Below are 21,053 nucleotides of genomic sequence, written 5' to 3' on the forward strand. Positions count from 1 at the left end.
CACTCACATAAAAAAAGAAAAAAGAAAAAAGAAAAAAGGAGGAAAAAGAAAAAAAGAAAAAAAGCAATACATAATTTTTCAAAAGAGGTAAAGGAAAATTTTCCTGAAAAGCAAGGTGCAAATGTTTACTACAAGACAACAAGCATAAATATAAAGATGACCAAATCTAACCTTCATTAACCACCCTAAATTTCAACCACATACATAATAATAATCTTCATATGAAAATAAAATTAGAAAAACAGAAGGTACACATTATAGCTAAAAAAATAAAAAAACAATAAGGTAGGGATAAGATGAAATAGAAAATTTGATTCTCGATCAATTAATTTTTCTTACACCACCTCAAATTTACTGAATATAAGAGAGATAAAGGGCAATTACATTCTTAAAGAGACAACAATATAGAAGTAGAAGAATTACTGCTCAATAATATTTGAAATAAATAATGTAATAGAGAATTTACCTTAAGAGCACTAAAGTTAACTAACAAATTGAAATAACATATAAATTTTTAAGAGAAAAAAGTTTGAAATGTTTGACTACTTCTTTTATGAATTTTTTTAAAAAAAAATTAAAGAGAAAAAAAAAATTGAGAAATTATTTTTGAATGAGGTTTTGAAACAAAATTTAAAGTAAAAAAATTGGAAAATGTTTTTGGAAGAGAGTTTTCGATAAAAAAAAAAAAAAAAAGGAACAACAAAGTTTGAGAAAATATTTTGAAAAACAAAACCAGATTTGAAGTGGAAAAGATTAAGAATTTTTTTTTTTGGAATGGAGTTTTGCTGAAACAAAAATTGAAAAGAAAAGTTTGCGAAAATGTTTAAAAAGAGAGTTTTTCGAAGAAGAGAGTTTTTGAAAAAGAAAAAGGTTCGGGAAAATATTTGAAAACAAAAAATGTTTTGGAAAGAGTTTTTGCAAAAGGATTTAGGAAAATATTTTTGAAAGAGATTGAATGTTTTATGCAATGAATTTTTGCAAAAAAAAATAAAAAAATAATAATAATAAAGAAAAAATAATGATGAGATAGGGGTTTTGAAAGAAAACTTAAAAGTGGAAATAGTTTTGAAAGAGAGATTTTTTTCAAAAGAAAAATTAAATTGAAAAAACGAATTGAGAATATATTGTGAAAAAAAATAGTTTGCAGCAAATATTTCAGAAATAGTTTAAAACCCAATAAATAAATAAATAAAAGCTTCGAGAAAATATTTTGAGTAGAGTTTTTGAAAGATAACGCTCTTGAAAAAAAGGAAGAAAACAGTGTGAGAATATGATGAGAGTTTTTTTTAAGGAGAAAGATTTTGCAAACAAAAAAAAGGTACAAAATTTTTTTTGAAAAAGTATTTTGAGAAGTTTTATGAAAATGAATTTTTGCAAAAAAACAAAATTGAATCTAAAATGCTTTGAGAAAATGTTTATATGAAAGAGGGGTTTGAATGAGCAACAACAACAGCTTTATAGAGTACTACTCCAGATATGGGGAAGTGATGATTAGTCTTATCTCCATATAGTGCATTCTGAACAAAAAGTCAACTGATACTCTTGCATATGCAAAAGGGCGAGCGGTCACTTACAACAAAAATATGAAGAAAGCAAGCTAACTAAACTAATACAATACCTGACATGAAAGCATAATAAAAAAGGGGTTGGATCGGGCATGTAGCCATGGCCAACAGGCCCTGGACAAGATGACCGTGACACTCCCCCACTTAATTGGTTGACGTCCCTGTCAACTGACCCTGCTCGAACTCGGTGATTGCTGGAACTGCATTCTTCAAGTCTTCCACGCGCTCCTAACTGATTTCTTCGTCAAGGAGGTCCTTCCACTTCACTAAGAACTCTTCAGTTCTCGTCTCGGTCTTCCGATACGGTGAGTACATCTATCCATAATTTGTGTAACTTCCCTTTCAGCTGAATTCTTCATCGTGACAGGTGGGCGCATCAATATATTCCGTTGCTCATCATCGGGATCGGGGTGATAGGGCTTCAGGATACTCACATGGATGACAGGGTGGATCTTCATCCATGAGGGTAGCTGAACCCTATACAAGATTTTCCCGACCTTCTCAATCACTTCCACTGGCCCTTCTTATTTTCGTACTAGACGTTGGTCTCTTTGGCCTCAGAAACGGAACTGTTCTGGTCGCAGCTTGATTAGTACTTTAGCTTGAAACTCGAGGGGCCTCCGCTCTTATCAGCTCACTTCGTCATTTTTTACGCTCTTTCTAGACAGGTGCGAGCTATTTCAGAGGTTTGGCTCCACTCCTTGGTGAAATTGTGTGCCTGAGGGCTTTTGCCCGCATAGGGATGGTCCACTAGATGTGGCATGAGTGGTTGTCTGCCGTACACTACCTCGAAGGGCGTCTTTCTAGTTGCGGAACTTTGTTGGCTGTTGAAGCTGAACTGAGCAATATCTAACAACTGGACCCAGTTCTTCTGTCTAGCATCGATAAAGTGACACAGATATTCCTCGAGCATGTTGTAAAGCGTTCCGTCTGGCCGTCTGTTTGGGAATGGTAGCTAGAGGAAATGTTCAGTGCTGATCCCAATATCTTTAACAATTCTGTCCAGAAGGTCCCAGTGAATCTCCCATCCCGATCACTAACAATGCTCACGGGGACGCCCCATAATTTCACAATGTGCTTGAAGAACAGTTGGGTAATCATCACAGCTGTACACATCTTCGACGTTAGGATAAATGTGGCATATTTTGAGAACCGGTCGATGATAACAAGGATCGATTCAAACTCTTTAACCTTGGGCAAATGGGTGATGAAGTCGAGAGACACACTTTCCCATGGTCTAGAGGGCACAGTAGGGGCTCCAAAAGACCCGTTAATTTCGCCCTTCGACCTTATCTTGTTGGTAGACAAGGCAAGTCTTGGTAAATTGCATGACGTTGTCTCGAAGGCTCGGCCAATAGTAACCTTGTTTTTGATGGAACACGAGACATACGCAGTGGAGTAAGGATCTAATTATACTCTAATTGCTTTTAATTTAAAGAAAAAAAGCATGCAATTGAAGGAAAAAACAGTAAATTAAAGATTACTTTTGAAGCTCCCGAAAATCACTTTTCCTTGCTGAATCTCGACCTAAAATCTTTCAAACCACCACTAGATTTGATCTACTATTCTCTGGACTCAGAACCAAATTGTGGGACCCGGTTGATGAAGAAACCGGAGAGAAAAAGAGATGGAAAAGAAATGCTTTTTTGGGTTGGGTTTTGGGTTATGAATTTTCCTTAAAATAGTGTTTTTTTTTTCAGCCCAAATTTGAAAAATTTTTTGGCAAATGGGTAAAAATTTTAATCCAAATTCGAATCCCATATTTATAGAAAAAGGCCATGCAAAAATTGCATGAAATCAATTCGTAAAAACCCAACACCTAGAATCCACTATCTAAGTGGGCTTAATGTCTCCACTATAAGCCAACACCTAACCCACTATTTTGTTAGTGAAATTATCCAACAAAAGTTTGGATTTTCCCACTAACTTTAGTCAAAGGGCAAAATAGTCATTTTGTCAAAGTCAAACTTTGACCAAAAAGTCAACATTTTGACTTTTTATGATTTTTTCGTGTTGACTAATTTTGACCTCCCGAGCATGAATCCGCATTCATTTTCTTGAAATTAAAATCATATTTGAATATAATGTTGGTCAAAGTTTGACTTTTCAAAGTCAAAAGTCAACTTTTTGACTTTTTACATCTTTGACCATTTCCATTATTTTCGAGCTTCCGAATATGAACGTATCCACATTCTTGATATTTAAATCATATTTAAATATTAAAGCTATATCTCTAAACTATAAAACCGACTACTATATCACATATACTTGTCGGTTTCTCTCTCTTCACCTAATTCGAACAATTCGAATTATTCTATCATACTGTTCTAAGTTTATTCCATATGAGCTAGTAGGGGAACCTAATGGACCTATAGATCATGGGCTCCAACGATCCGAGATTAGCTGGCTAAAACTCTTTTAGACGGAGCTAATCAACATTCGTTAACTAACGGGTCATTCCACTATAGTCTCGTAGTTGCACTCCTCTCACTATAGATATATTTGTGTCCATTTGATATAACCATGATTAGTAAGCTAATCCTTCATAGGTTGTTCTTAATCTCAGCTGGGTCATAAAACCGTTTTACCCCCAAGACTACATCTTCTTTTTTAAGTTCCATTGATCCTCTAATGAACAATTGGTTTAAGATCCAACCTATAAACCGAAACCCTCTCGAGCCAAGGAGAGGGTGGGGCCCCTTGTCCAAGATCTGGATATAGTATTAAAGGGAACAATCTATCTATTATCCCTATAATGGGTAGGAGTGAATTCCGTCTTGCACCCTATGTTCCCAGCTATCCACCTGATCTTACCCCGGAAATGGGAGGCTTATTGGGCCAGCGATAATGAGCTGCCCTAACCTATGCAGATCTAAGGATAATTCTGAGTGAACAGGATTTCATAGTTAGCTCAGGATTAAGATTAAGTTACCTAGGTCATCAATTAACAAAATAGTTAGTTTTATACATTAAACGACATTTAGAACGTAAAAAGTGACTATTTCCTGGTTTAGTCTTATGTAAACTCTTTATATAGAACGCCTCAACTTTCATGTCTCCACATGAACGATTCAGGATCACATCGTTTGTTCTAACTACAAAGTGGGGTGCATCTATAGTGTCCCCAGAATAAGGCGCTCAACCTTATTCATATACTATAGACCATTTTGGCTATATATTTGAACTCTATCCACATTTATGTCACTACATAAAGTTCAAACTACATTAAATAGCCTCATGACCTTAGTTTATTGCATTCAAGATTACAATTTCAATAACAACTTTATCAAAAAATAAAATAGAATATGTTTATTAATTTACAAACTACAAGTTTTAGGACATAAAATCCAACAAACTCCCACTTGGACTAAAACTCCTAGTGGAGTATCACAATATTGAATTTAAGTGAGAAACAATATGAGTACAATAAACATATGAATACAATAAACTAGGGCATATTCCCAAAAGTTCTCCCACTTGTCCTAGTTTACAAACTTCGTAGACCTAGACTCTGTAGGTGACCTTCAAACACTTTAGTCGTGAGGGTCTTTGTAAAAGGATCATCAATGTTTTGCTCAGAAGATGTTTAGAAAATAAGTTCAAAAAGGGGAATAATACCTTTTTAGTCCCCAAGTTTTTACTATAGTTTCTATTACCTTAGGTTTTAAAATGTTATACGTTTAGTCTTTAAATTTTGAGTTTTGTTTCAATTTAATCCCTAAATTTCAAAATGTCTTTTCAATTTGGTCTAGGATTTCAAGATTTTACATTTTTAATCTCAAATTTCTATTCATTAATTAAAAACATAAAGTAGAATTTTAAAAACAATAAATAAAATAGTGAAACTTAATTAATTATAATCCTTTTAATAAAATTTATTAACATAAAGATAAAAGGTGAGTATTTAGTGAAAAATCGGTTTAAAAGTTTAAATCTTGAAACATAGGGATCAAATTAGAAATGAACTCAAATGTCAAGGGTGAAATTGTAGCATTTTGAAACCTTAAATACTAAATTAAAACAGATCTCATAACTTAAGGATTAACATTTTGAAACCATTGGACTAAATAAAAACTAGATCTAAAACCTAGGAACTAAAAAAGTTTTTTTTTTCCTTGAAAAATGTTTATGTGTAATAAATTTTGCAAAAATAAAATTTAAAAGAAAAAAGTTTGAGAAAGAGAGTTATCTAAACAAATTTTGAAGTGAAGAGTTTTGAGTAAATGTTGGGGAAAAAGAGAGTTATTTATTATTATTTTTTTAATAAAAAGGTGAGCTGAAAAAAATAAAATATTTTGAGGAGTTTTTTTTTTTTTTTTTTGGGGGGTGGGGGGGTTGTTTAAACAAAATTTTAAGTGAAAAAAAGTTAAAGAGAAAATGTTTTTGAAAAAGAGTTTTTTTTAAAAAAAATTAATTAAAGAAAAAGGAAGAAAAAAGTTTTGAATATTTATAGAAGTAAAAAGGAGAGAAAGATTGAAAAGATTTGAAGAAGGAAAAGTGAAGAGATCAAAGAAGTAGAAAAAAAGAGCATTTAAATTTGAGAAAAAACCCCAAATAAAATACCCAAAAAAAAAAGAATTCATGAGAGTTTTAGAGAATATAAGCCATTTGAAATGTTCTCATAGAAGCGAGCCCACTTTTACTCTCGTATATGGGTTGTGAGTCATCTGTAAATGTCATTTTTGTCAAAGTGATCAGATATGTCTATCATCGATAGACTCGACTTAGTAGTACAACAAAACAAGATTAAAAAAAAAGAAAGAAAGATAAAACTACTTTTTTTTTTATTTAGTACAAACCCATCTACTACCGTATGTCATTTGAATTAGGCTCTACTATCATATGTCATTTGAACTAATATGTCATTTGAACTAGGCTAACTTCAACAAGATAAAGCTATTAAAAAAACATATATAAAAGGTATATCCAACCAAACAAGAAAACTAAAATAATATCACACATCAAAGAGACGTTAAAAACTTGAACAGTTCAACCACACCAAAAGAACGAAAAATACCAAAGAAATAAAATATAACAAAATCTAGTAGAAGTAATCATCAAGAAATATATATAAAACTAACACAAATATACTAAATAATAATATATGACCAAATAAGATAATATAACAAAAGTGGAGTCAAAGAATGTCACATAATCAAACAACAAAAGAGAGAAAAGAGTGAGAAACATTTGAACAATCCATAGTCACTTAATAGAGAGGATGAAAAAATATTAAACCATAAATTCCACATTTGATCCCAAAGAAATAAAATAGGACCAAATGAGTTAAATAAAAAAATACAAAAATAATAAAACAGAGTATAAAAAAATGTCCACATAAAAGCATCCACTGTTAATACAAAAACTTCATTTGGTCAAAGATTTAATGTTTCAAAAAAAGACCAAATAAAGAAAAAGGAAAAATAATAATTAAAAAAAAAAAGGAACACAAAGGCTGAAGCAAGCCTAACAAATCAATATAAGAATAATGAACCAAAGAAAATAATACACAAAAAAATGAAACTATAAAAATGTCATAAAATGGACAGAAGAAAAGAATAGAAGACAAAAAATATACATATAATTTCATAAGAATAATTCATGATATTTTGTCAAGAAGGTAATAAGAAACTAATATAAAAAAGCAGAATGATCACTAAAAGGGAAAAATTATAATTATTTGATCAATCTATTCAAACAAACAAGTAATAGTAGAACTAAAATAATGTCCCATAAAAGAAACATATTATAAAAATATGATGTGTAACAATGCACAAATTAAAACTAAAAAGCAATATCAAATAATAATAGAACTAAGATATGATGTGCAACATTTAACTAAAGCAATATACCAAAGAAATATATTATAAAAATATTATGTGCTTGCACAAATTAACACTAACAAAGCAATATACCAACTATTACACACAAAGTAAAACAAAAATAGAAGAGAGAGTGAGGAATTAAATATTAGACCCAAAAAAGGATTTAACTAAGAGATTATATATAGTACTCCTAAAAAAATAATATGTAACATTATGCACAAAACTAACAAATCAATATAATAAATAATATAGTAGAACTAAGAAGAAAATAATATACAAAAGTAAAAGTTATAAATGGATATCACAATAGAAGAGAAAGAACGATAGCCAATTCATAGATCAATAAACAGACAAATGTACCAAATAAGATATAACTAAAAAAATTGTTACATAAAAGAGAAAAAAGTACTTAAATACATAAGTGAAACTAAAGTGAAACAAACTACAAAAATACCATCCATAATTTATAAAGAGATTTCATAAAATTTTCTCTAAAATCTAAAGTGAAACTAAAGAATGTGACATAAAAGAGAAAATAGAAGGGAAAGGGGAAAATTTGGATTATAACAATCCATATAGAAAAAATATACCAAACAAAATCCATAATAGAGAACCAAGCACAATTAAACTAGAAGAATAAAAATGTCACACAACAGAGAGGGTGTTTTTGTTTGAATAATTAATTGTGCAAATACAACCATTGTGTAAAATAATATATATATATATATACACCAAAAATAGTAAAATAGAGAATAAAGAAAGTGAAAAATTGTGAACAAACCATATTACCAAACTAGAACCAAATACTTCAATTGAATCAAAAGAGGGAAGAGAAAGATTGAAAAAAAAAAAAAACTATCCATCATGCCAAACAAAATAAATAGATAAATTCTACCTTGGGTCCAAAAGAAATATATAATATTTCTTACCTACAAAAATTCCAAATGTATAAAATAAAAATGTGCAAAGAATAATAAAATAAAAAAAATAATGTGAAACTATATGAAGATATTTGAAGAGTCTATGCACCAAATTATGGTAGAAAGCAAATAAAATAAAACTAAAAGAATGTGCCCATACAAAAAGACAACACAACATAGACTAAGGGTGAAAAAAAATAAATTTTATATTTGTCCAATACATAAGAATCTATTTCTAAAAATGACCAAATAAATAAAATAAAAACAGTACCAAAAATAAATAACAACACAAAAAATTAATACAAAAACTGAAGCTCAGATGGCACATAAAAAAGTTAGGAAAAAAAATCATCCATAGTGCAAAATGCAACTATGCCAAAAAAAATCTCCTAAAAATGACCAGATGGGTAAAATAAGGAAGTAATAAAAAATAAATACTAATATTAAAATGAATAGAAAACTAAAGCGAGAGACCATGACACAAAAAAAGTAAAAAAAATAATAAATTCAAATGGCAACTATGCCCCAACAAACAAATAAATGCTACATCCCAAAGATATATAATATAATCAAATAACTAAAAGAAGAAGGTACCAAAAATAATAAAACACACAAGAAAGTAATACATAATATATCAAGAGAGTTATAATAATGTGTAAAATGAAGCACAAAATTAATAAATCAATTAATAAATTTAAAAAAGTCAACTAATAAGGAGAAGAGAGAGAGTGATAAAAATTTGGACAATCCATAGTTAAAAAAAAATTCACAGAAAGAAAAAATAGTAAGACTTTTTGAACCCTTGTATAGTGCAAATACAATCCAAAATATCGGTAAAACTAAAAGAATGTCACATAAAAAGAGACCGTAGAAGAAGGAGGGGAAATTGGAACAATCTAGTGCAATAACATTAGAAAAACAATAATGTTGAAATAATAGTAGACAACGAGACAAAATAAAGCTAGAACTATAAAAACAAGCAAATAAAATATAGAAAAAAAAAGGAACTAATTAAAGAATGTCAGACACTAACAGAAGAAGAGAGAAATTCATCCATAGTAGAAACAATGTAACTAACAACCAAAAGAATGTCACAAAAAATAGAAACGGGAAAACAATTAAACCATCCGTGCAAAAAAGTATTAAAAAATTATATTTCTAGTCCCAAAGAAATTTAATTCAATATTCTACTTTAAAAGAGAAAAAAAATCTACCAAGAATAGCAATAAAGTGAAACTAGAACATCACTCATATAATTAACAATTCACAAATTAGAACAGTTCACATCTGAATCACATAAAATATAAAAGTGAAACTAGAAGAGAAAAATTAGAATTAGAAAACAATATAAAAAGCAACTAATGATGGACATTAGAAGAGAAAAATAATAATTATTTGAACAATCTATAGTTCAAACAATATACCAGATAATAGTAGAACAATAAAGTCCCATAAAAGAAACATATTATAAAAATATGAAGTGCAACAATGTACAAATTAAAACTATAAAGCAATATATCAAATAATAATATAACTAAGATATGATGTGTTGCACTATGCACAAATTAAAACTAAAGCAATATACCAAAGAAATATATCATAAAAATATGATGTGCAACATTATGCACAAATTTAACTAGAGAAAAAAATATACAAATGTAAAACTTATAAATGAATCAATAGAAGAGAAAGAATGATAGCTCCATTGATCATAGTTCAATAAACAATTAATTATTAGAACTAAAAAAGATAAAACTAAGAGAAATAATACAAAGTAAACTAAAATAGAAAAGAGAGTGACGATTCAATAAACAATTAATTATTATGCCAGATTCTCTCAAGTCTTAAGCTCAAAACTCCTCGCCGTTGAATCTGGGGATCCAAAACTCCACTGTGACCCCTAATTCAGGCAACCTCCAATCGAGCATGATTTTTTTTTTGTTGACTCTGAACTAATTTCAGCAACAATCGGAGTTCCACAATAAAATAAACAGTATTCAGTTCGAGTAACCCGTGATTTTATCAGATTTCAACTGATTAGTAGAGAAAAAATCCCATCGAACTTAGCTATATAAATACTGGCAGGACGCATGCTCTTCTTCATCTTGTAGTGTGATTTCCTTCATTCTTACATCCTTTCCATCCTTTGTCAATCAGACTTGGATTGCAATAGAAAGCTGTAAGTGAGGAGAAGGGAGAAAGAAGGAAAGATGGGGAATTAGGGCTTCCCTTTTCTTTTTTTTTTTTGCTCTTTATTATTATTATTATTATTATTTTACTAACTTTCCCCTACTATTTTTTTGTAGGAGTTACGGTGCAACTAAAGGAGTACAACAAAACATGTTTTTTTTTTTTAATCTCATCGACCCGTCTTTGGTGCGCTTATGTATCCTGATCGTCATGGAAGGGGCCCCGCAAAGGCTTACAACTCTCCCATTCGATCACCCTAGGTGGATCCTGAAAAGGTCTACTTTGTAGCACCGTTTGTACATTTTGATCATCACGGGAGAGGCCCTGCAAAGGCTTACAACTCTCCCATTCGATCACCCTAGGTGGATCCGAAAAGATCTGTAGCACCGTTCGTACATCCTGATCGTCATGGGAGGGGCCCCGCAAAGGCTTACAACTCTCCCATTCGATCACCCTAGGGAGGATCTCGGAAAGGTCTACCTTGTAACGCCGCTCGTGTATCCTGATCATCATGGGAAGGGGCCCCGCAAAGGCATACAACTCTCCCATTCGATTACCCTAGGGAGGATCCTCGAAAGGTTTGCCTTGTTATGTTACTCCTTGATCAAAATTTGAAGATAAGGGAAATATGCCATTGAGTATTTGAAGATGAGGCGGATATGCCATCAAACTTTGAAGATGAGAAGAATGTGCCATCAAGATTTTGAATGGAGTTAGGTTGGCTAGAGTCGATCTCGCGTACAAGGCGGAGCCAGACGGACCGGAGTTGTCCTCGCATATGAGGTGGAGCCGGATGGACTAAAGTCGTCCTCGCATATGAGGTAGAGCTAGACAAACCATACTTGATCTTGCATATGAGGTAGAACCACACCCACATTTTTGGAGAGGAAGCGAAGCTACACAAATTTTGGAGAAGAGGTGAAGTTGTACCAATATTTTGGAGAGGAAACCAAACCGCACCACAACTTTGAAGATCTTGAAGTCGCGTCATCAGTTTGGCGATGAAACGAAGCCACGCCACGACTTGGAGATGAAGCGAAGCCGCGCTATTTGTTTGGAGATGAAATGAAGCCACGCCACGACTTTGAAGATGAAGTGAAGCCGTGTCATTAGTTTAGAGATGAAACGAAGCCACGCCACAACTTTGAAGATGAAGTGAAGCCGCGTCATTAGTTTGGAGATAAAGCGAAGCTGCATCATGATTTTGTAGATCGAGTCATTGAAGATGAAGCCGAGTCATGCACACCGACCTTGAACTTGAAGATGGAGCGGAGTCATGCACACCGACCTTTAACTTGAAGATAGAAGTGGGGCCATGCATGCCAATCTTGAACTTAAAGATGGAGAGGCATCAACGAAACCTTTGAACTTAAAGATGGAGAAGTATTGATGAAGCCTTTGAACTTTAATATGGAGAAGCATCGACGAGACCTTCACACTTGAGTTTGACAAAACATCGACAAATTCTTTGCATTTGAATTTGATGAAGCATGAAGCTTTGGCATTAGTCTTGACTTTGTGACTTTGAGCATGAAGATGAAGCATCGATGGAGCCACTAAACTTGAAGATGGAGGAGAGTATAAGTTTACTTTTAAAGAAGAAGCGAAGCGCATTCTACGTGTGTGTGTTTTATTTACTGTGTTGGCTCCTTACATGGGATGAACATCTTCAACCCATTGTGTTGCCCTTAATAGGGATGAGCATCTTCAATCTGAAGTGTCATTCTTTGACGGGGATGATCAGCATTAATCTTGTAGTATTAGGTGGTTGTGGTACCTCTTTGATGGACTAAACTTAAATTTCTTTAAGTTTCCTTCGTACCTTTAAAGAAAGGGATCGAATCATTACGTAGTTCAAGTTTTTTTTTTTTTTTTTTAACTGGACTGAACTTGAAGTTTCTTTCGCACATACCCTTCTTATAGGGATCAAGTCATAATGTAGTTCAAAGAGATTTTTTTTTCCTTTTTATGTACGATTGAACTTAAATTTCTTTAAGTTGCCTACCCTGTATAATGGAAAGGATCAAGTCGTAACGCAGTTCATACAATTTCTTTTTTGGGTCGTTCACATTTTAAGCTCATGCTGGCTAGGAGCATCATGCTGTTTAGGTTCTTGCGATGAGGAGCTTTTTCATTTCCGTTGTTGGAGTTTGTCAGCTCCATCATGCTGACGGTGCGTCTGGTGCTGTAGAAACGATTCAAGAATTCTCTTTCAAGTTGCTCTCAACTGTCAATCACCTCAGGCTCTAAGTCTGTGTACCAGTCAAAAGCGTTCCCTTTGAGGGTTCTGACGAACTGTTTGACCAGTAGATCTCCTCTTGTTCCCGCATTTTTGCATGTTTTACAAAGTGGGCGATGTGTTGCTTTGGGTTTCCCTTTCCATCGAATTGTTAGAACTTTGGAGGTTGATACCCAGCTGGTATTCTCAGGTTGTCGATTCTCTTGGTGTATGGCTTGGAGTACATAAAGGAGGTTTGCAATGGTCCTTCGTACTCAGCTCTTATGGAGTTTGTAATCATATCCTTGAGTTGTTGAACTGACAGGGAGGCAAAATTGTGGTGGCTGACTTTCCTGCAAGACAGTCTTTCCTTTGTCATTGGCTTTTGTAGCATGGGATTGACTTGATTCAGTAGTATCTCGAGCCTGTATCTGATCTCTTAACGCAACGATTTCATGATTTCGCTCCTCTAAAGCCTTCATTAGGAGATTTATCTTTACCTTCAACTCTGCCATGGTCGACTTAGTCGTTACGTCAGTCATCATGACAGAGTCATCAAAATGTGAATCTTTCTCTAATAGATCAGTAACAGAAGCATAGTTTCAAACAAGGGATTTTCTCTGATGACGATCCTGCCTTTAGAAAATTCCATCAGCTAGCCATAGATTTCCTCCATGATGACAGAGCAAGTAAGTGTTGCTTGCGACGGTAGCTTTGGATGTAACTTTCTTTGGTGCCATCTGTAGATTTCTTGACTCGGATGACGAGAGAGAGATGAGAGGTAGAAAGGTCCCACTGGGCGTGCCAAAGTTCACATGAGGTTTCCTGAGAAATGTGTTTCGTGGAGTTGAACTTAAGTTGGTGATGTTGGAGTTGATTTGATGCGATATGGTTCGATCAGTACTTGATCCTCTGATTCTCTCTCGGTTGGGTGGATGCGCTTGACTTGAAGAAGGAAAGTACCAAACGTTCTTGTAGAAGAAGTCTTGGAAGCTTGGAGTAGAAGTCTTGGAAGATTATTTGTGTCTTCTTGTCTTCTGCCTTATAGAAGTGCAGCTTCAGGAGTCTTGGAAGCTTGAAGTAGAAGTCTTGGAAGAGTATTTGTGTCTTCAAAGGTCTTCTGCCTTATAGGAGTGCAGCTTCAAGAGTCTTGGAAGTTCTCGCTTGTTAGTGAATTCTCTCTGGGTTTTCTGAGTGTAGAAAAATGTTGCCCCTACAAATGAATAGAACTTCTCTATTTATAGAGTTCTCAAGTGGGCTTCGTGGGCTTGGTTGGTCTATGGGTCTGACTCTTGGGCTCAATTAATTTGTTTTGGGTCTGATCTGGAATTTGGGTCCAATTCAACTTTTTTTATAGTTTGGACTTTAAGCCCAAATAGTATTATCAAATTGGACCAATTTAATCTCATCTAATTCATCCACGTGACGTCATCGAAACTTGTCTTCAGTTTAATTTGAGATGTGTCAAAAATTGGACCCAACGTCAATGATTTAGAAATTCTTCGTTAATTTTGTTAACGACGTGGTGACTTGTGATTGGTCCAAAATTTCTCATTCAACAAATGCCCCCTTTTCGATATTTATGCATGTATGGGTGGATGATTTTGAAAAGAATGTAATTTGAGATCAAGGTATGATTTTTTTTTACTCTGTTAAATTGATGCCATCATGATCAAAATATGAGAATTTAGCTCAAAATTTTGATTTGAAATCTTGTTCGTTTGACACACAAGCCAAGTAAACTTTAATTTGAACTTTTATAATGTTCCACTTTAATTGAAAATTTAATTTAATTCGAATTTGGAATAGAATTTGGGGTGAAATTCAATCTTGATCAATTTTGGTTTTAGATAAAAATTTGGGATATGTTCAATTTTACTTGGAAATGAGTATAGAAACTAAGGCTGATTTAAATTTGAGATAAAATTTGGAATATAGCCAAATTTTGACTCGGAATTTTATTCATAACTCAATATCAAGGTTAACCATTCAAATATTCATAAAATTTGGGATATGGGCAAATTTTAATTTTGGACGGATTTGACATTTATCTCACCCGATTTGGCTGGCTCGTTGGAGAGAGCGAGATTTTGAGTGAGAAAGTGGGAAAGAGCAAGATTTTAGGAGAGAGCGAGATTGTGGGAGAGAGCGACATTGGAGAGAGCGAGATCGTGGGAGAGAGCGAGACCAACGAGAGCATTTCGAGCTAGAGTGGAGAGAGCGAGATTTTAGGAGAGAACAAGATTTTAGGAGAGAGCGACATTCGAGAGAGCGAGATTGTGAGAGAGTGCGAGATCATGCGAGATTCTCCTTTTTTTTATTATTATTATTAATTTTTTTTTTTTTATTTTTATCTCAGCAGCCATCTGCTTTGTGGTTAGCGATACCAGCCTTAGCGAGATTTCCTTCTCCATACTGTTTGCTTATGCCAGATACTCTCAAGTCTTAAGCTAAAAACTCCTCGCCGTTGAATCTGGGGATCCAAAACTCCACCGTGACCCCTAATTCAGGCAACCTCCAATCAAGCATGATCTTTTTTTGTTGACTCTTAACTAATTTCAGCAAGAATCGGAGTTCCACAACAAAATAAACAGTATTCAGTTCGAGTAACCCGTGATTTTATCAGATTTCAACTAATTAGTAGAAAAAAATCCCATCGAACTTAGGTATACTGGTAGGACGCATGATCTTCTTCATCTTGTAGTGTGATCTCCTTCGTTCTCACGTCCTTTCCATCCTTTGTCAATCAGGCTTGGATTGCAATAGGACTCTAAGTGAGGAGAAGGGAGAAAGAAGGAAGGATAGGGAATTAGGGCTCATTTTTTTTTTTTGCTCTCTTTTTTTTTTATTTTTTTTTTACCAACTTACCCCTCTATTATTTTTTTGTAGGAGTTATGGTGCAACCAAAGGAGCACAACAAAACAAGTTTTTTTTTTTTTAATCTCATCGACCCGACTTTGATGCGCTCGTGTATCCTCATCGCCATGGGAGGGGCTCCTCAAAGGCTTACAACTCTCCCATTCGATCACCCTAGGTGGATCCCAAAAAAGTCTACTTTGTAGCACCGTTCGTACATTCTGATCGTCATGGGAGAGGCCCCGCAAAGGCTTACAACTCTCCCATTCGATCACCCTAGGGAGGATCTCAGAAAGGTCTAACTTGTAGTGCAGCTCGTGTATCCTGATCATCATGGGAGGGGCCTCGCAAAGGCTTATAACTCTCCTATTCGATCACCCAAGGTCTACTTTGTAGCGCCGCTCGTATATCCTGTTCGTCATGGAAAGGGGCCCTTCCTGCATACAACTCTCCCATTTGATCACCTAGTGAGGATCCTCGAAAGGTTTGCCTTGTTATGTATCCTTGATCAAAATTTGAAGATAAGGGAAATATGCCATTGAGTATTTGAAGATCAGGCGGATATGCCATCAAACCTTGAAGATGAGAAGAATCTGCCATCAAGATTTTGAACGGGAGTTGGCTAGAGTCGATTTCACGTACAAGGGCCAGACGGATCGGAGTTGTCCTCGCATATGAGGTCTGAATGGACTAGAGTCGTCCTCCATATGAGGTAGAGCTAGACAAACCAAACTTGATCTCACATATGAGGTGAAGTTGTACTGATTTTGGAGAGGAAACGAACCCGCACCACGACTTTGAAGATGGAGCGAAGTCGTGTCATTAGTTTTGAGATGAAACGAAGCCACGCCACGACTTGGAGATGAAGCAAAGCTGCGTCATTAGTTTAGAGATGAAACGAAGCCACGCCACGACTTTGAAGATGAAGTGAAGCCGTGTCATTAGTTTGGAGATGAAACGAAGCCACACCACGACTTTGAAGATGGAGTGAAGACGCGTCATTAATTTGGAGATGAAGCGAACTGCGTCATGATTTTGTAGTCCGAGTCATTGAAGATGGAGCTAAGCCATGCATACTGACCTTGAACTTGAAGATGGAGTGGAGTCATGCATATCGACCTTTAACTTGAAGAATTAGTGAGGCCATGCATGCCAATCTTGAACTTAAAGATGGAGAGGCATCAACGAAGCCTTTGAACTTAAAGATGGAGAAGTATTGATGAAGCCTCTGAACGTAAATATGGAGAAGCATCGACGAGACCTTCACACTTGAGTTTGACAAAGCATCGACAAATTCTTCGCATTTGAGTTTGATGAAGCATGAAGCTTTGGCTGGCTTAACTTTGTGACTTTGAGCATGAAGATGAAGCATCGATGGAGCCTCTAAAACTTGAAGATGGAGAAGCGTATAAGTTTACTTTTAAAGAGGAAGCAAAGCGCATTCCACGTGTGTGCCTTTTATTTACTGTTTTGGCTTCTTACGAGGGATGAACACCCATTGTTTTGCCCCCAATAAGGATGAACATCTTCAATTTGAATGTCATTCTTTGACGGGGATGATCAACATCAATCTTGTAGTATTATACTTAGGTGGTTGTGGTACCTCTTCTAATGGACCAAACTTAAATTTTTGTAAGTTTTCTTCGTACCTTTAAATAAAGGGATCGAATCATGACGTAGTTTTTTTTTTTTTAACTGGACTGAACTTGAAGTTTCTTTCAAGCTACACATTCATGTCTTAATAATAGGGATCAAGTAATAATGTAGTTCGAAGGAATTTTTTTCCTTTTTATGCGCGAATTGACTTGATTCAGCAGTATCTCGAGCATGTATCTGATTTCTTAAAGCATCGATTTCATGATCTCGCTCCTCCATTAAGAGATTTATCTTTACCTCAGATCTGCCATGGTCGACTCAGTCATCACGTCAGTCATCATGACCGACACTACATCAAAATGTGATTCCTTCTCTGATAGATCAGTAACAGAAGCATAGTTTTCAAATAAGGGATTTTCTCTGATGACGATTCCGCCTTTAGGAAATTCCATCAGTTGGCCCCAGATTTCCTCCGTGATGACAGAGCATATGTAAGTGTTGCTTGCGACGGTGGTAGTTTTTTATGCAACTTTCTTTGATGCCATCTGTAGGTTTCTTGACTCGGATGACGAGAGAGAGATGAGAGGTAGAAAGGTCTTACTGGGCGTGCCAAAGCCATACGAGATCTCCGGAGAAACGTGTTTCGTGGAGTTGAACTTAAGTTGGTGTAGCTGGAGTTGATTTGATGCAATGTGGTTCGATCATTACTTGATCAGATTCTCTCTCGGTTTGGTAGATGCGCGACTTGAAGAAGGAAAGCACCAAACGTTCTTGTAGAAGAAGTCTTGGAAGCTTAGAGTAGAAGTCTTGGAAGAGTATGTCTTCAAAGGTCAAAAAGCCTTCCTGTGTAGCTTCTGGAGTCTTGGAAGCTTGAAGTAGAAGTCTTGTTGTATTTTTGTCTTCAAAGGTCAAGCCTTAGAGTGCACTTCAGGAGTCTTGGAAGCTTGAAGTAGAAGTCTTAGAAGAGTATTTGTATCCTCAAAGGTCAAGTCTAGGATACAGCTTCAGGAGTCTTTGAAGCTTGAAGTAAAAGCCTTGGAAGAGTATTTGTGTCTGAGTCTTCTGCCTTATAGGAGTGCAACTTCAGGAGTCTTGGGAGTCCTCGCTTGTTAGTGAATTATCTCTGGGTCTTCTCATCTGACCGAAAGTCAATGATTTTAGAAATTCGTCGTTAATTTAGCAAACGACGTGGTGACTTGTAATCAGTTCAAAATTTCTCATCCAACAGCTACATCCCAAAGATATAAAATATAATCAAATAAGTAAAAGAAGAAAGTACCAAAAATAATAAAACACATAGAAAGAACATGATAATGTGTAAAATGAAGCACAAAACTAACAAATCAATTAATAAATTTAAAAAGGTGAAACTAATAAGGAAAAGAGAGAGTGATAAAAATTTGGACAATCCATAATTAAAAAAAAAAAAAAACTCACAGAAAAGGAAAAGGGTAAGACTGTTCACCCTTGTATAGTCACACAAAAAAGAATAAAGCTAGAACTATAAAAACAAGCAAATAAAATAGAAAAAACAAAAAGTGCAATTTAGAAAATACAAAAAATAATAACATAAAGAATACAAAAAATGGAACTAATTAACGAATGTCACATTATAAGACAACAGAAGAAGAGAGAAAATGAAAAAATCATAGTAGAAACAACAAACAACCAAAAGAATGTCACGAAAAATTTACGGTGAAAACAATTACCATTCGGACAAAAAAAAGTATTAAAAAATTATACTTCTAGTCCCAAAGAAATTTAATTCAATACTACTTTAAAAGAAGAAAAAAAATCTACAAAAAATAACAATAAAGTGAAACTAGAACATCACACATATAAAAATCTACAAATTAGAACAGTCCACATCTGAATCAAATAAAATATAAAAGTGAAACTAGAAGAGAAAAATTATAATTAGAAAATAATATAAAAAACTATTGATGGACACTAGAAGAGAAAAATGATAATTATTTGAACAATCTATAATTCAAACAATATTGATAATAGTAGAACTAAAATAAAGTCCCATAAAAGAAACATATTATAAAAATATGATGTTCAACAATGCACTGTATTAAATAACTAACAAAGCAATATAACAAATAAAAATATTATGCACAAAGTAAAACTAAAGCAATATACCAAAGAAATATATTATAAAAATATGATGTGCTTGCACAAATTTAACTAACGAAACAATATCCCAACTAATAATACACAAAGTAAACTAAAATAGAAGAGGGAGTGACGAATTAAAAATTAGAACAAAAAAATGATAAAACTAAGAGAAATATAGTACTTCAAAAAAATAATATTTTGCAAAAAAATCAACAAATAATAGTCAAGAAATACATATGCTTATAAATGAATTATTTTGAAGAGAAAGAATGATAGCTCATTCATAGTTAAATAAACAAACAAATGTACCAAATTCATGTCACTCACACAAAAGAGAAGTGTGCATACAAAACTATATAAATACAACCATGCCAAAAGAAAAATAAATACTATATTTGATATAAATGAAACAAAATATAATAGTCTATTTAAACAACTAAATGAGTAATCATCCATAATTGGTCTAAATTTCATAAAGATTTCTATATGGATTAGAACAATCAATATAGAAAAAATATACCAAACACAATCCATAATAGAGAACAAAACATAATTAAACTAGAAGAATATGTCACACAACAGAGAAAGTGAGTTTTTTCAACCAATGCGTAAAATAATATATATATATATATATACACCAAAAATAATAAAATAGAGAATAAAGAAAGTGAAAAATTTTGAGCAAACCATATAATGCCAAAACAATAGAACCCAATACTTCAATTGAATCAAAAGAGAGAAGAGAAAGAGTGAAAAAAAATTAAACTATCCATGCCAAACAAGATAAATAGTTATTTCACCTTGGGCCCGAAAAAAATATATATAAAATATCTTCTGTAAAAAATACTAAATGAAAAGAATAAAAATGTACAAAGAGTAATAAAATAGAAAAGAATAATGTGAAACTGGATGAGGATATTTGAAGAGTGCGCACCCCACCAAATTATGGTAAAAAGCAAATAAAATAAAACAAAAACGACAACACAACATAGACTAAGGGTGAAAACAAATTAAAACCTTATCCATTAATGGAAAGGCATGTCTAAAGATAAATAAATTCTACATTTATCCAACACATAAGAATCTATTTCTAAAAATGTCCAAATGAATAAATAAAAACGTACCAAAAAATAAATAACAATACAAAAACTGATACTCAAGATGACACATATTGTTAGAAAAAAAACCATCCATAGTGCAAAATGCAATTATGCCAAAAGAAAAAATGACCAAATGGTTACCAAAGAAGTACAAAAAATATAATAATATTAAAAGGAATACGAAAAGAAAGATGAAAGATATAGTTGAACCATCCATAGTGCAAATGACCACTATGACAGTACAAATAAATTCTACATCCAAAGAAATACAATATAATCAAATAAGTAAAAGAAGAAAGTACCAAAAATAATAAAACACACAAAAAGTAATACATTGTCAAGAGACTTACAATAATATGTAACATTAAACACAAAACTAACAAATCAACTAAAGGTACTTTTTGAACCCTTAGCATACAACCCAAAATATTAAAAACTAAAAGACAAAAAGAGATCATAGAAGAGGGGGAAATTGAAACAATCCAGTAATAACATTAGAAAAATAATAATGTTGAAATTTACTAGTGGAACCGGACCAAATAAAGCTAGAAGAATAAAAACAAGAAAATAAAATAGAGAACAAAAAGTGAAATTTAGAAAATACCAAAAATTAATAAAATAAAAAATACAAAAATGGAACTAATTAAAGAATGTCACATTAT

At 33.4% G+C, this 21,053-nt stretch overlaps 1 long non-coding RNA gene across 1 annotated transcript in view; it reads right to left on the reverse strand.

Annotated features, from left to right (window-relative positions):
* LOC150031567 (uncharacterized) overlaps positions 1-21,053 on the reverse strand; it is a 34,097-nt gene that overhangs the window by 8,088 nt on the left and 4,956 nt on the right. The gene's annotated exons all lie outside the window — the stretch shown is intronic.

This window comes from Benincasa hispida, unplaced genomic scaffold (genome assembly GCF_027475165.1).
Source record: "Benincasa hispida cultivar pf3 unplaced genomic scaffold, pf3_genome.v1.1 HicScf113, whole genome shotgun sequence".
Classification (NCBI taxonomy): Eukaryota; Viridiplantae; Streptophyta; class Magnoliopsida; order Cucurbitales; family Cucurbitaceae; genus Benincasa; species Benincasa hispida.